This window comes from Talpa occidentalis, unplaced genomic scaffold (genome assembly GCF_014898055.3).
Source record: "Talpa occidentalis isolate TD23 unplaced genomic scaffold, MPIMG_talOcc4v2.1 talOcc4.3, whole genome shotgun sequence".
Classification (NCBI taxonomy): Eukaryota; Metazoa; Chordata; class Mammalia; order Eulipotyphla; family Talpidae; genus Talpa; species Talpa occidentalis.
The window spans coordinates 84,389,566-84,402,197 of record NW_023603184.1 but is presented as its reverse complement, the minus strand read 5'-3'; the positions used below and the strand labels follow the sequence as shown (position 1 = coordinate 84,402,197).

At 40.7% G+C, this 12,632-nt stretch overlaps 1 protein-coding gene across 2 annotated transcripts in view; it reads right to left on the bottom strand.

Moving 5' to 3' along the window:
- Positions 1-12,632, bottom strand: part of LYPD6 (LY6/PLAUR domain containing 6) — a 113,809-nt gene that overhangs the window by 24,711 nt on the left and 76,466 nt on the right. Inside the window, exon 1 of one of the 2 annotated variants that reach the window (XM_037523316.2) lies at positions 3,590-3,629. The exons of the other annotated variant lie outside the window; for it this stretch is intronic. The gene's annotated coding sequence lies outside the window, so the exon portion shown is untranslated. Of the gene's footprint in view, positions 1-3,589; positions 3,630-12,632 lie in introns of those variants that run through there. 2 annotated transcript variants of the gene reach the window in all.

Here is a 12,632-nt window from a genome sequence, read left to right as displayed (position 1 = left end):
AGAAAACAATTATCAGTGATATCTTTCCCTGGCTGAGTGACAAAGTCAAGCATGATCTCATCTTATGTGAATGCAGTATTCTTTGTTGTACATCCCTTTGGTCAGTGGATGCTGCACCTGCAGGACCAATATGTAAGACCCCACAGTAACCTAGCTGCACCTCATTAATCTTTCCATTTTCACACAATTTGTGGCAGGGCTCAGTTTGAGAGGGATGTCGAATAAAGCTATGTAGTTTTCTTTTTGTATAATTCACCTTTAAATATCAACTAGTGGGGCCTCCCTGGTGGCATAAGGGGTTAAGACGCAACGTATGAAGCTATCTGCAGCCACTGCAGCACCAGTTTGATCCCTGGCCAGGGAGCACCCATATGGTGCAGCAGACCTCTCCTGTCTTGCCCACTGCTCCCCTCAGCAGTGCATTTCGGTCGATCTGCCTGTTCTGTTCCCCACTCTGTCTCTGGTGAATCCTCTCACCCCCCACACCTCTGGCCTGTACCCCAGTTCTTGCATGCAAAAATAAATAAATCTTTAAAAAAATAAATATCAACTAGTTGCCAACCTGTGTTCTTTTTAAGGTGAAACTTGATGTCAACACTAGTATTCCATGTATATCAAACATGGCCTCCCTTTAGTGTTGTGGCCCAGGTGTTCTTCACAGCAGAATATGGGGCAAAGAGTACAGCTGCTAAGACTTTATTTGCTCATCCCAATATCTTGGGGATGAGAAAACCCAAGACAAAGAAGTGAGAGAGGGGAGAGAATGAGAGAAAACATAAAGCAATGCGACCCTGTGGTTATTCCAGGATCACCACTTCACAACAAGGCAAAAGAGGTAGAAGATGGCAAGGGAGACCAGCCAGCATGTTAGTGTGCTCATGGAAAGGCAAGGAAGAAAATGTATCTGCCTGGTGCCTTCCTGTCCCTTGTTTCTCACTGATCAAGGTTCACTCCCCAACATTTCAACAGTTGGTGTGGAGAATCAACACAGTGTGGATGGATCACTGGCCAAGAAACAGAATGGCGGGAACTGTCACAGGAATCTAGGAAAACACTCAAGTTTTGTCTCTAGTCATGTGTATTAATCCTTACAGACTCTAAATCGCTTTTTTCCCCCCAAAGGATTTTGCTATTTTTATTGTATTTAAAACTATTTTTTATTGGATCCTACTATGAAGCCCTTTGAAGCACCAGCCCTGTGTGGCTGTGTAGGCTGCATATCCAGAAAACCACACACTCTACCTAGGTTGCATGGCCCAATTTGCCATATTGATTTCCCAAGACACAAGTTTTTTTAAATTATATCATATTTTTATTGAAGTAACATTGGTTTAGAAACCGTATAGGGCCTCCCTGGTGGTGCAAGCTTCACACAACCTGTAAAGCTATCCTCAGCCTCTGTAGCATGAGTTCAAACCTGGCCAGGGAACTACCTACATGGCACAGCAGACCTCTCCTGACTCACCCACTGCTCCCCTCAGTGTCCCGACCCGTGGGATTCATAGGCAGGAAAAGAGAAGGGCTGAGGATTGAAATGAGGGGCTTGAGGCAACTTGACGCTAGCGGTTGCTTCTTTATTTTTCCTTTACCTTCTCTTACTTTTACATGTCTTTCTTTTCCCTGTCTTTCTACCTTCCCTGACCTTCTCTCTGCTCCTCTCGCAGTAACCCCCTGACCTTCTCGTGGTTCTCTTCTTATATCCTGGTAGCTCCTCCCATCATACCTCCCAGTCTCATTTGATTAACAGGAAAAACCTGTGGTTTCTCAGAAGGCCAAACGGTAAAGCGAAACTTAATTGATGGCACGTGTTGTGCAACTGCGCATGCTCCGGACACCTCAGCAGTGTATTTCAGGAGATCTGCCTATTCTGTTCCCCACTCTGTCTCTGGTGAATCCTCTCAATGCCCACTTCTGGCCTGCACCCCAGCTCTTCTATGCATAAATAAATAAATCTTTAAAAAATAAAAAAATGAAAAAAAAAAACTGTATGATTAAGGGGTATAGGTTCACATTATCTCCAATTGTAAGTTACCACACCACACCCACCACCAAGACACCCATATTCCTCCACTATAATCTATTGGGCCCCCTATCCCCAATGTGGTCCCCAACCCTCACTTTCTCCCTCTTGTGGCCTCAATTCTACAGTTAGATTTCTAGGGTTTGTTTTGGTGTAGATTTATCTGATGCTTTCTTTTGTTTCTTTATATTCCACATAAGTGACTTAGGGTAAAGTTTTCAAGGCTCATCCATGTTGTAACATGAATCAGTACCTCATTTCTTTTTATGGTTGAATTATATTTCACTACTTGGATATAACACGTTAGTTTATTCATTATTTGACTGATAGACATTTGGGTGGTTTCTACTTTTTGGCTATTGTGAATAGTACTGCTATTAACATTCATGTGCACGTTTTTCTATGGCCATGTGTTTTTAATTTTCATGGCTATAAACTTAGAAGTGGAATTCCTAGGTCTTATGGAAGGGAAATTGCCCAACAGTTTTCCATGACACGTGTACCATTGTACACTCCTATTAGCAAAATGTCAATCTTTCAATTTCTCTACATCCTCACCAACACTTATTTTCATTTAAAAACAAAAAAAAATGCCTTTCAGTTAGGTCTCTTTTATTGAATGTAAATTGGTACCCCACTATGATTCTGATTTCCATTTCTCAAGTGATTAATGATGTTAAACATCTTTTCATGTGTCACCGCCATTTCTATATCTTCTTTGGAGTAATGTCTATCCAATCCTTTGCACATTTTTAAATTGGGTTATTTTACGGTTATTGTTGAGTGGTGAGAGTTCCTTCTATTTGGACTCTTTTCAGATACATGATTTGCAAATGTTTTTTCCCATTCTCTGTGTAGACTTTTTACATTCTTGATGGTGTCTTTTGACACAAAAGCTTTTAATTTTATTGAAGCCCACACATTTAACATACAGATTTTGTTCTCTTATAAAAGTCAAGCACTAAAAACAACTATAAGCACACTGTGCACAGTATAAGAACTTTGAAGCAGCCAAGGATATATTTCTCATCTCTCTTTTCCATGAGAAAATCAGGATGGGCAAGACTGCTTATTAATATCACCAACTGCTTGTATTCCTGCAGTAAATCATGAAGCACAACTCAGTCTATTACTATTTTCTAGGAAGTGAAAAATGAAAGATGAGTGACATGCATTCACAATTAGCCTAACCATTACTGAAATATGGTGCTGCTGAGAGGCTGTCTTTTCTGAGCAGATCCTCAGTAGTGATGGAGCTTTCATTTCTAAACCTCACAAAGATAATGCTGGGCATGCTCAGATAATATGAAGGATCTTTTCCTGGATGTTGATACTTTTCCCTGGAGTCCACTATGCCTTTGGACTGTTCTAGACATTTAGAAAAGATGTTGCGTTTCCATTTTATGTGCTGCTATTTGAATATGCACTGAGGATTCTGTCCCTGACTACAGCTCGCTTTATGAAGAAGTACACTCTCATTTTCACAGCTCTGTGACCTTTCATTTGTTATTTATGAGCTTTTGCAAATCTAATACCATTCTGACAGATTTAATTTGTGCTCTAAATTACCTTTGCATGAGTTACTCACTGCTGGTTTTATTCCAATGGACTACTTGCTACATTCTGAAACAGAAAAAAAAAAAATTAGCTCCAGATCTATTAGTCTTCCTCCACTTGGGAGAAAGTTAAAAAGAGTTGCATTCTGATATTCACTCCATGCTACTAGAGAATATAAAAGAGAATTTCTACACTAGTGCAAGAGGCAAAATGTTAGAACTACAACCTACATTATGAATTGCTACTTCATATAGAGTACATAAAATAAGATACTCCCACTCATTAAACTCATTGCTAGACAATTAATTACTTCTGGAAATTACAATGACTAAGCTACCAATTACTAAATGACAACACATCAATACTAAATCATTGTATAAATAATTGTGAAGTAGAGAACTAAAGCTAATCTAAGTACTTTCCAGTGCTTTTTAAATTGAAATTTGAAATGCTTAATGTAAGATCAAACTGGAGTTCTGAAGCCTGAAAAATCATGACAAATCTTGATTTAATTTTCAAAATGCATTGACCAGGATTGGTGGTAACTTAACGACCCAAAAAGTTAGTTTGGCATGTCTTCACAAAACTAACTCTATTTATACATAGCCTTCTCACAGCTGGTATCTTTCTCACAATTTGGAAATTGCTCATAAGATGCACTGGTTTTAGAACATGTCTGCAAATTTCTTGACAAGTCTGCATTAGAGGTAGAGTCAACATCTCCCCTCGTTTCTGAATCAAACTTACTGACCAGAGTGTAGTAGGAATGACACTAAGTGACTTCTAAGGCTCAGTCATAGACCGTAATGCAGTTTAACAGGTGCTAGGCAACACCCACTCAGAAGCCACATCAGCAGGCTGCAGCCTTTGAGAGCTATGCTGTGTGGAAGCACAGGCAGCCTGCACAGAGCTACGGAGACTGCATGGGGAGACAGAACTGGCCTGCCAGCACCCAGCAGCTCTGTCTCTATCACCGTCCAGCTCTCCCAGCTTCAGCCAGTATCTGATTGCAACTGCTTAGAGACTCAAAAGAGAACCACCTTGCCAAGATCTGTTCCTCACCCATAGAAGCCATGAAAGATGCATAAAACAATTGTTACTACTTTATGCCACAGAGTTTTGTAGTGATTAGCAGCAAATGATACCTGGGACATAAGGAAGTGGAGCAAAAGAACAACTAAGCAGAAATATAATTCTGCTCCTAAAGATAATTCCATTTTTTAGGACACACTGGTCGTGCAAGGGACAGAAAGCCAAATCAATCAGGTTTAACCAAAATGAGGGGAAGTGAGGATGGGGATGAATTTTATTCTTTCACTTGATTTTCCAGTTTGGACATGACTGGGCTTTTTACACTGTTGTAGGAATATTCAACTCTCAGTTCTACATTGCCTCCTCTTTTGCCTTTATTCTCAGTCAGGTTTCTCAAACTGTGACCACTAGCAGCTTCAGGAGCATTTTACTGAAGGGTGTCTCCTTCCCAGTGGTTTTAGAAAAGTCCTAAAAAAGGAGGGAGACCTATCTTTGGATCGTCAGTTGGCCAAGACTGGATACTTACTTGGTCTTCCTCCAGGGCTGGTTAACTTCATGGAAATCATCACATGATTTGAGACTAGGGTGTGGGAGGTATTAGTTTCTCAAAGGAAAATTGAGGTGATGTTACCTGAAGGACAGGATTGTGTGCTAGCAAAATCACACAGATGTCCACTCCAATAAACAATATAGAGTTTGAAATAATCTCACTTCAAAGTAATTCAAATGGGTATTTCTGAAAGTGCCAGAGGAGGGAAATTAACCTATCAACCTAATTTTCTTTATTTTTAAAGATTTATTTTTATTTATTTATAAATATAAGAACTGGGGTGTAGGCAAGAGGTGCAGGGGGGATGAGAGGATTCACCAGAGACAGAGTGGGGAGCAGAACAGGCAGATCTACTGAAGGACACTGCTGAGGGGAGCAGCAGGTGAGACAGAAGAGGTCTGCTGTGCCATGTGGGTTAGCTCCCTGGCCAGGATAGAACTCAAGCCGCAGTGGGTGGTGATAGCTTGATAGCGCTGAAACTTTAACCTCTGCACCACCATGGAGGCCTTCAACCTAATTTTCTTTTCTAAAGATGGAATCCCACCCATTAGATATTTCATATCAAAAATTTAGGGTTTAAACAGTGAAAACACAGTTCTATTGGGCATATAGAATTAGTACTGCCTTTCATCCCCTTTCTTATGGAATGGGTCTTCTGCAGACAGTCATGGTGCACTGCTTTTGGGAAAACCCTATTCTACGTGTTTCATCCATAGGCTGCTATTGTTTGGACCAGAGTTGGCCATTTGATACAACCAGTTCAATCAGGGTTCTTCCTTCTGTATTTGAAGTGGTTCATTCACCTTTCCCCTGCTATTTTTTTTTTAAGATTTATTTATTCATGCATACAAGAGCTGGGGTACAGACCAGAGGTGTGGGGGGTGAGAGGATTCACCAGAGACATAGTGGGGAGCAGAACAGGCAGACTGACCAAAGTACACTGCTGAGGGGAGCAGCGGGCGAGCCTGGAGAGGTCTGCCGTTCCATGTGAGTTGCTCCCTGGCTGACCGGATATCGAACTCGTGTTGCAGTGGCTATGCATTGCTTCATAGGTTGTGTCTTAACCCTTGTGCCACCAGGGAGGCCCTCCCCTGCTATTTTTTTAAGCCAGAATTTTCTGGCATAGAAGCCTGAGGGGGATGTGAAACTCAGGAAGATGTGTATGCTATACTCCCTGTGTGGAAGCAGAAGAAGAAACAATCTTGCTGGCCAAGAGATACAGAGATCAGAGATGGAGAGAAGAACCCCAGCTATATGCAACCCTTGTCTTTTGGCCAACTTTTCACTCTTCCCTTTGATGTCTCAGTATTTATTGCAGAGAGTCCAATAAATAGCCCTTTAGCTCAGGCTGGTTTGATGTTGGCTTTCTGTCCTTTGCAAGAAAGAACTCTGTTCAATTCAAATGGCTTCCAAAAGGGTCCAACCAGCAACTTAAATTTTCTTTTGTAAAAGATATGTTTCTTATATTAATACTTTAAGGTTTATCAGCTAAAAAGTAAGAGTTGGTTTAGAAAATGTCAATAATAGAGAATTAGTTGGAGGTTTCTCTTTCAGACTTCTTAGGCACACAGATAATTCATTTCCATAACCTACAGATAGATATTCACATATTCCCAGAGTGAATGGAGGATATATTTGCATAAAAATCAATGCTTTTTAAAAAACACAGGCATTTCTTTTTTAGCAACCCATTGGCAAGACTAGAGTTAAAGGGAAAAGCTGCCTTTGTATCTTACCCCAATCTGATTTAAAGGTCAACTGCATCTAAAATGCTTCAGCTCCTGAAGAATAAATGATGTGTGACCATTATGCCCAGCAGTATATTCACATTTCTACAAGATGTTGCATTAACTCTATTCTGCTTGTTGACTGTGTGCTTGTTTGCTTCCTCTATCAATTTGAAGGTTCTGGAGAACTGACGAGAAAGCATTTTCAAGTGCAAACAGCCATAAGGGGATAAGCCAAAGAACTTCTCTAGGTGGGAATGGAACACTGGGTACCATTCAGTGACAGTCTGCCTATTTCTTTTTTAAATCTTTTTGGAAGGAAGTGGCAGTTTGAAGAAATTTTTGCTTTTGTGTCTTTTACTAAACACTTCTCAGTTTTTAAGAATATTGAATTTTCATGTTATTTTGTCTAGAAACTGTCATCCTAGAAACTTTCCAAAAATGGAAGTAACAAATTTACATAGAAACAATAAGATAGTCATAAGTAGATTAAATTATAAACTGTTTTTTTTTTCTTGTATTCAAAATAACCCAGTACCAAATCAAATATCTAGGTTATTAGTCAATCACTTCTCAGGCTTTTTGGCTCACATCAAATGTAGATTATTGGACAAATGCCTTCCATATCTTGACAAGTTATCTTAGTACTGTACAAAGGTGGTCTTCATTGTGTTTGCAGTGGTGCATTCATCTTTTCTCTGCTAATTTAGAGTATTTCCAAAATTTCAGAAATGAAAGAAGTACTAGTTTTAATCAATTATATAATAATCAATTATAAAGTGGACACTGCCTGCTATAAATCTCTGGAGATATTCTGCAATAATGAATCAAGGCATATTGTCAGGGCTCATTACATGCTGTTTTGGGCCAGCCAATATGTTTTGGTTTTAGAGACGTGGTGTTAAGATATTTTTTGAGGCCTCGAGGCTTACTAATTCTTCCATATCATCAATCCTAGTCACCTTTGGCCATTTCCATGCTCACCTACATTCTTTTTGTTTGTTTGTTTTTTAAGATTTATTTATTTATTTATACAAGCACTGGGTACAGTCAGAAGCACGGGAGGGCGAGATAATTCACCAGAGCCAAAGCGGGGAGCAGAGCAGGCAGAAGGACCAAAGTACACTGCTGAGAGGAGCAGCGGGCGGCAGGAGAGGTCTGCGCACCATGAGGGACCCTCCTCCGATGGCCAGGGAGCAGCCTGGGATCGAACCGGCGCTGCAGAGGCTGCAGGCAGCTTCGCAACCCAGCTCTCAACCGCTGCGCCACCGGGGGGGCCTTCACCTACATTCTTCAATGCACTCTTCCTCTCCTGTTCCTCTTCCCAAGCAAGTTCTCTGAAAGTCAAAGGTACAGGACACCCATAAGCTTTTCATGAAATCTTCCTTCCCTTGCTTTGTTTTGATTGAAGCCAGGTTCACATGGAAAGTACCACTTCCTTTTAGACGATTGGAAGGTGCTCATTCTCCCAAGCCCTTTGGATTCTGGGGGCAGAAGGCCAGAATTCATCTCCCTCCCACTATAGCTTACAAATCATTGGCCTCCCACTTCAAACAATTCTCTTCCTCACCTCACAGGCTAAGGCACCTGTCCTTATGACTGTCAGAAAGTGACTGGAGAGGAACATGGCTCACTCTTTACCATTGACAAGCATTTAACCTAAACTTGATTCTCACCCAGGACTGAAAAGAATGTTGCAACACACATTAAATCCTAGTTCCTATCTTGCATACTGTCCAAGAATTCTAACCAAGTTTTTGTCAAAAAGCCTTAAAATTTGTTTCCATTTTGACATTTATAACCCAAGTTAAAGAAAAGTGTAGTTTGAAAGGCATGGTGATCTCTGTCCAGATTTCTTAAAGGATGGGAAAACCAGTCGATGTTCTTTCCTCTTAAGAGAAAAAGGAAAAAAAAATCAAATAGCCAGCATGAAAACAATGGCTTTTGCAGAAGCCCTAAGGCTATATTTTTACAAAACAATGGATTTCTTAGTAGCTAACTACTAAATCTTAATTTCTTTCCGTTTAATAAAGAATGTTGTTAAACAAAACAATCCATGCACTTATCCTCTAAATTTCTAATCACCCAATACATTGAGCTATACACAATATGTCTCCTGATAGCTCAAAGAGCACCACAGTTTTGTTGTGAAGTTATTAGGGTCTGCTAAAGCTATAACCTGACTTTTCAAGCACATTTAACAAAAGAGCACACTTACTTATAGGAAGAAAGGCTTTCTACACCCTGAGTCTGAGGGCAAAGGAATATATCCGTGACCTTCTAATTCTGTATGGAGGTAGAAATTCTTCCTGTGTATACATGCACCATCTTCATTAACAAGTCTCCATAAATAATGTCTATTAAAGAAGTCTATTATTGTAGCAACAGAACACAATAAGATTTTACACAGTAGTCATTCAGGCAGAAAAAGATGCAGGAGTTATTAATGAAAGAAGATTGTCCTTGTTAATAGAAAATTTTTGGTTTTGCATCAAAATTAATTCGCCTCTTAGGGAAGAAAAATACTGACTTGTCTCCTGTGGATAAGGAAATGTAAGTATTTAAACTGAACCCACTCCCAAATTGCTGATACTGAAAGACCCTTGTGATAGTTCTCTCCTCCTCATCACTGACTTTTTCCTATTTCTGCTCAACTGTACTCCTTCTTTTCTATTTCACTCATTCTCTCACTCATTCATTCATTTCTCATTCATCATCCTCTATGAGGCAGACATTGAAAATATTCTTTGTTATACATATTATTGTTAATAGTTCCAGTTAACTACTCAAGCTCTTGAACTCTGTTAGTAAAATAATTAACATAATTCTTAAAAATCCCCCAAAGACTGCTAAAGTATGTAACAGGGTGGTCCTCAGGAAAGGGGGAGGTTCCAGGTTCCCTGTCCCACCCAAGGGAGGGTTGGCGCTGAGCAGAGAGAGAAGAAGCTGCAGAGGAGACTGAGGAAGGAAGGAAGCAGGATGGGGAGCCAGAAGGAGACATGGAGGAGGCACATGGAGCTGAGAGACATGTAAAGAAACCGTGCTTGCCTTTTGGTCGTGGACTGGGTGACACAGATATGGGTGAGAGACCCGTGGGGAGGTGACAATGGCGGTTTTTGTCTTGATTTTGATTTGCTCTTTTCCCTCCAGACTTGTCTGATTGTTTCTGATCCTTTTCTGTGGGTCCGCACTCTAACATGCTTTAGACTTGTGGCAGGCTTTGGGGCCTTGCTCTGGACCAATCCTGCTTGGTGGACTTTTACCCGCGAGGGGACGGGAAACATTGGGTCCTTGATTTAGAAACTATATTTTTTGCCTTTCCTGTGTTGTTTCCTAATTGTATTAAAGTTCCTTCCATTAAAGTCTCATATGTTTTGTGTTGATGCGGCAGATGGCAGAACCTATTTAGAGCAGGCAGGTTTGAGGGGCCTGGGGTGACCCTCTCCCAGCCCTGTGACAATAGGACACTGGAAATAGAGGAAACAAAGGATATTAACATGCAAGTGTCAAAGCCAGAGGTACATTTATCATGAAATTAATGAGGTGTTAGTCTCGGGGTCTTGATTTAAAAGCCCTGTTCCTAATTTTAGGATTGTTATTTAAACATTCATTTTTTTAAGGGGAGCTCTTCCCTCAAAATCAAAATCAGCCCCCGCACACTTAGCCCTAGAAAAACATTTTTTATTAGTAATAATAATGTTTTATTTCTCTGAGAAGGGTTAGGTTAATAAATAAAAATACATTCTGTCATTCTACTTTTATGGGAAGGACACACGCAAAAGGGAAGCCAGCACTAAAACAAAGGCCAGTCTTCTCAATGCCGAGGAAGTAGAATTAGTGGGATTAGACATGGACAAAACAACCAAGCAACCAAGTAACTACATTCTTCTGGACCCTCCTCCAGCACTGCCTGACAGCATATCCCCCAGACCACTCACACAGCAAAGAATGCTGGGGCAGCCTAAGGCAGTTACTGTGTAGAGAAGGGCCCTAGCTTGTTTTACTGTTTTTTAAACTTATTTTCAGATGAATTTTTTTTTCTTGCATCATTGTTAATTTTGGGATGGTGTTTGATTTATTTTAAACCTCTTTTAAGGCCAGAGAAACCAATTCATCTTATCATTCAAAGAAGGGGCAGAGGTGCTGGAACTGGAAAGGCGGCTGTTCTAAGGGCAGCCAATGGACCACACTCTGCACTTACCAGCATGCTCACCAGGCCCCAGCAATAGGGCAGCGAGACATCCAGTGCTGGCTCTGGAGCCAGGTGGACCCAAGACCATTTACCTACTTCCTAGGATTGTTGTGAGGATGAGTAGAAAATGCCTAGAAAGAATTTTATGTGGTTGCTAAGAGCACAGCCTCTGTTGTCGGGCCAGCTAGAATCTGACTTTGCTGCTGATAGTTGTATAATCTTGGGCTGGTTTCATAACCTCTCTGGATCTGCTTCTTCATCTGAAAATAGGAGAATCATACCACCTACATGAGAGGGTTCTTTTAAGGATTAGAGGACATCACACACATAAAACATGCCTAGCACATGGCCTCCTAGCTAATGTAATTCTCAAAAGCACCCAGAGTGGTCTAGGAAGACATCCGGTTACCCATTTGGGTCAAGACCCTGGTTAGGAACTATATACTCACTAGGCTGGAAAGAAATGTGGAGGGAGGGTGTTTCAAGAGGCACTTTCCAAAAAGCCACCTAGCATCTAAGAAGGCAAAAACCCAGGCTGCTTGTCAGATTTTCCAGTGGATCCTAAACTAAGATCAGTTGCCTACAGTAAGGATCAAACACAGGGCAGATGACTTAAATGAGCTGGTTGGGAAGGGCTAGGGTAGGATTTCTCAAATTTGAAAAAAATGCTTTCTCCTTTAATGGGAAAAAAGTCTCACAGATAGAACCTGTCCAGCCCCACTGTCAACTAATTAATTCTAATTATAAAACTACTTCCATATACACAGATAGAAAGTTAGGATTAAATGCCTTTGCTTAAAGTCCTTGTAATAGCTGTAGAGCTAATCAAAATTTACCAAATATAAATAAAATCACTTTCAAGTCAAATACATTAATTAAATTAAGTGGAAAATTAACAGTAATAACTAACATTTATTGAGCATTTACTATAGGGTTGATTAGTATGAAATGATCACTGTTGAACCATTCTTGACATAAAAATGGTGACTTCCTGAAATTCAGCCAAATCATGTGCTAGGCACTCTAAGTGCTTTCTTTCTTTCTTTTTTTTTTAATATTTATTTTATTTATTTATGCATACAAGAACTGGTATTTAGGCCAGAGGCACGGGGGTGAGAGGATTCACCAGAGATAGAGTGGGGAGTAGAACAGGCAGGTGTACTGAATTACACTGCTGAGGGGAGCAGTGGGTGAGACAGGCGAGGTCTGCTGTGCCATGTGGGTCAGCAACCTGGCCGGGGATGGAACTCATGCTGTAGTGGCTAGCTATAGCCCCTGTTCCACCAGGGAGGCCCTCTGCTTTCTTTAATTCCCCACAGCACTCAGTTAGGGACTGGCAAGCAGTTCAACATAGTCGGTGAAATTTATTCCACTAGGTCAATATTCTTCTTGGGCCCTTGAGAGGGTTAAGGGAAGGAAGAGGTTAGTGATCACAGCACCCCACTGGGTTTCTACAAGACCCTGGGTTCTCTTCACATGTTTGCTAATAACTTCCCCCAAATGGTATTTATCCTCTTGATGAAGCGATTGTCCCGCGTTACCCTTGAAATGCTC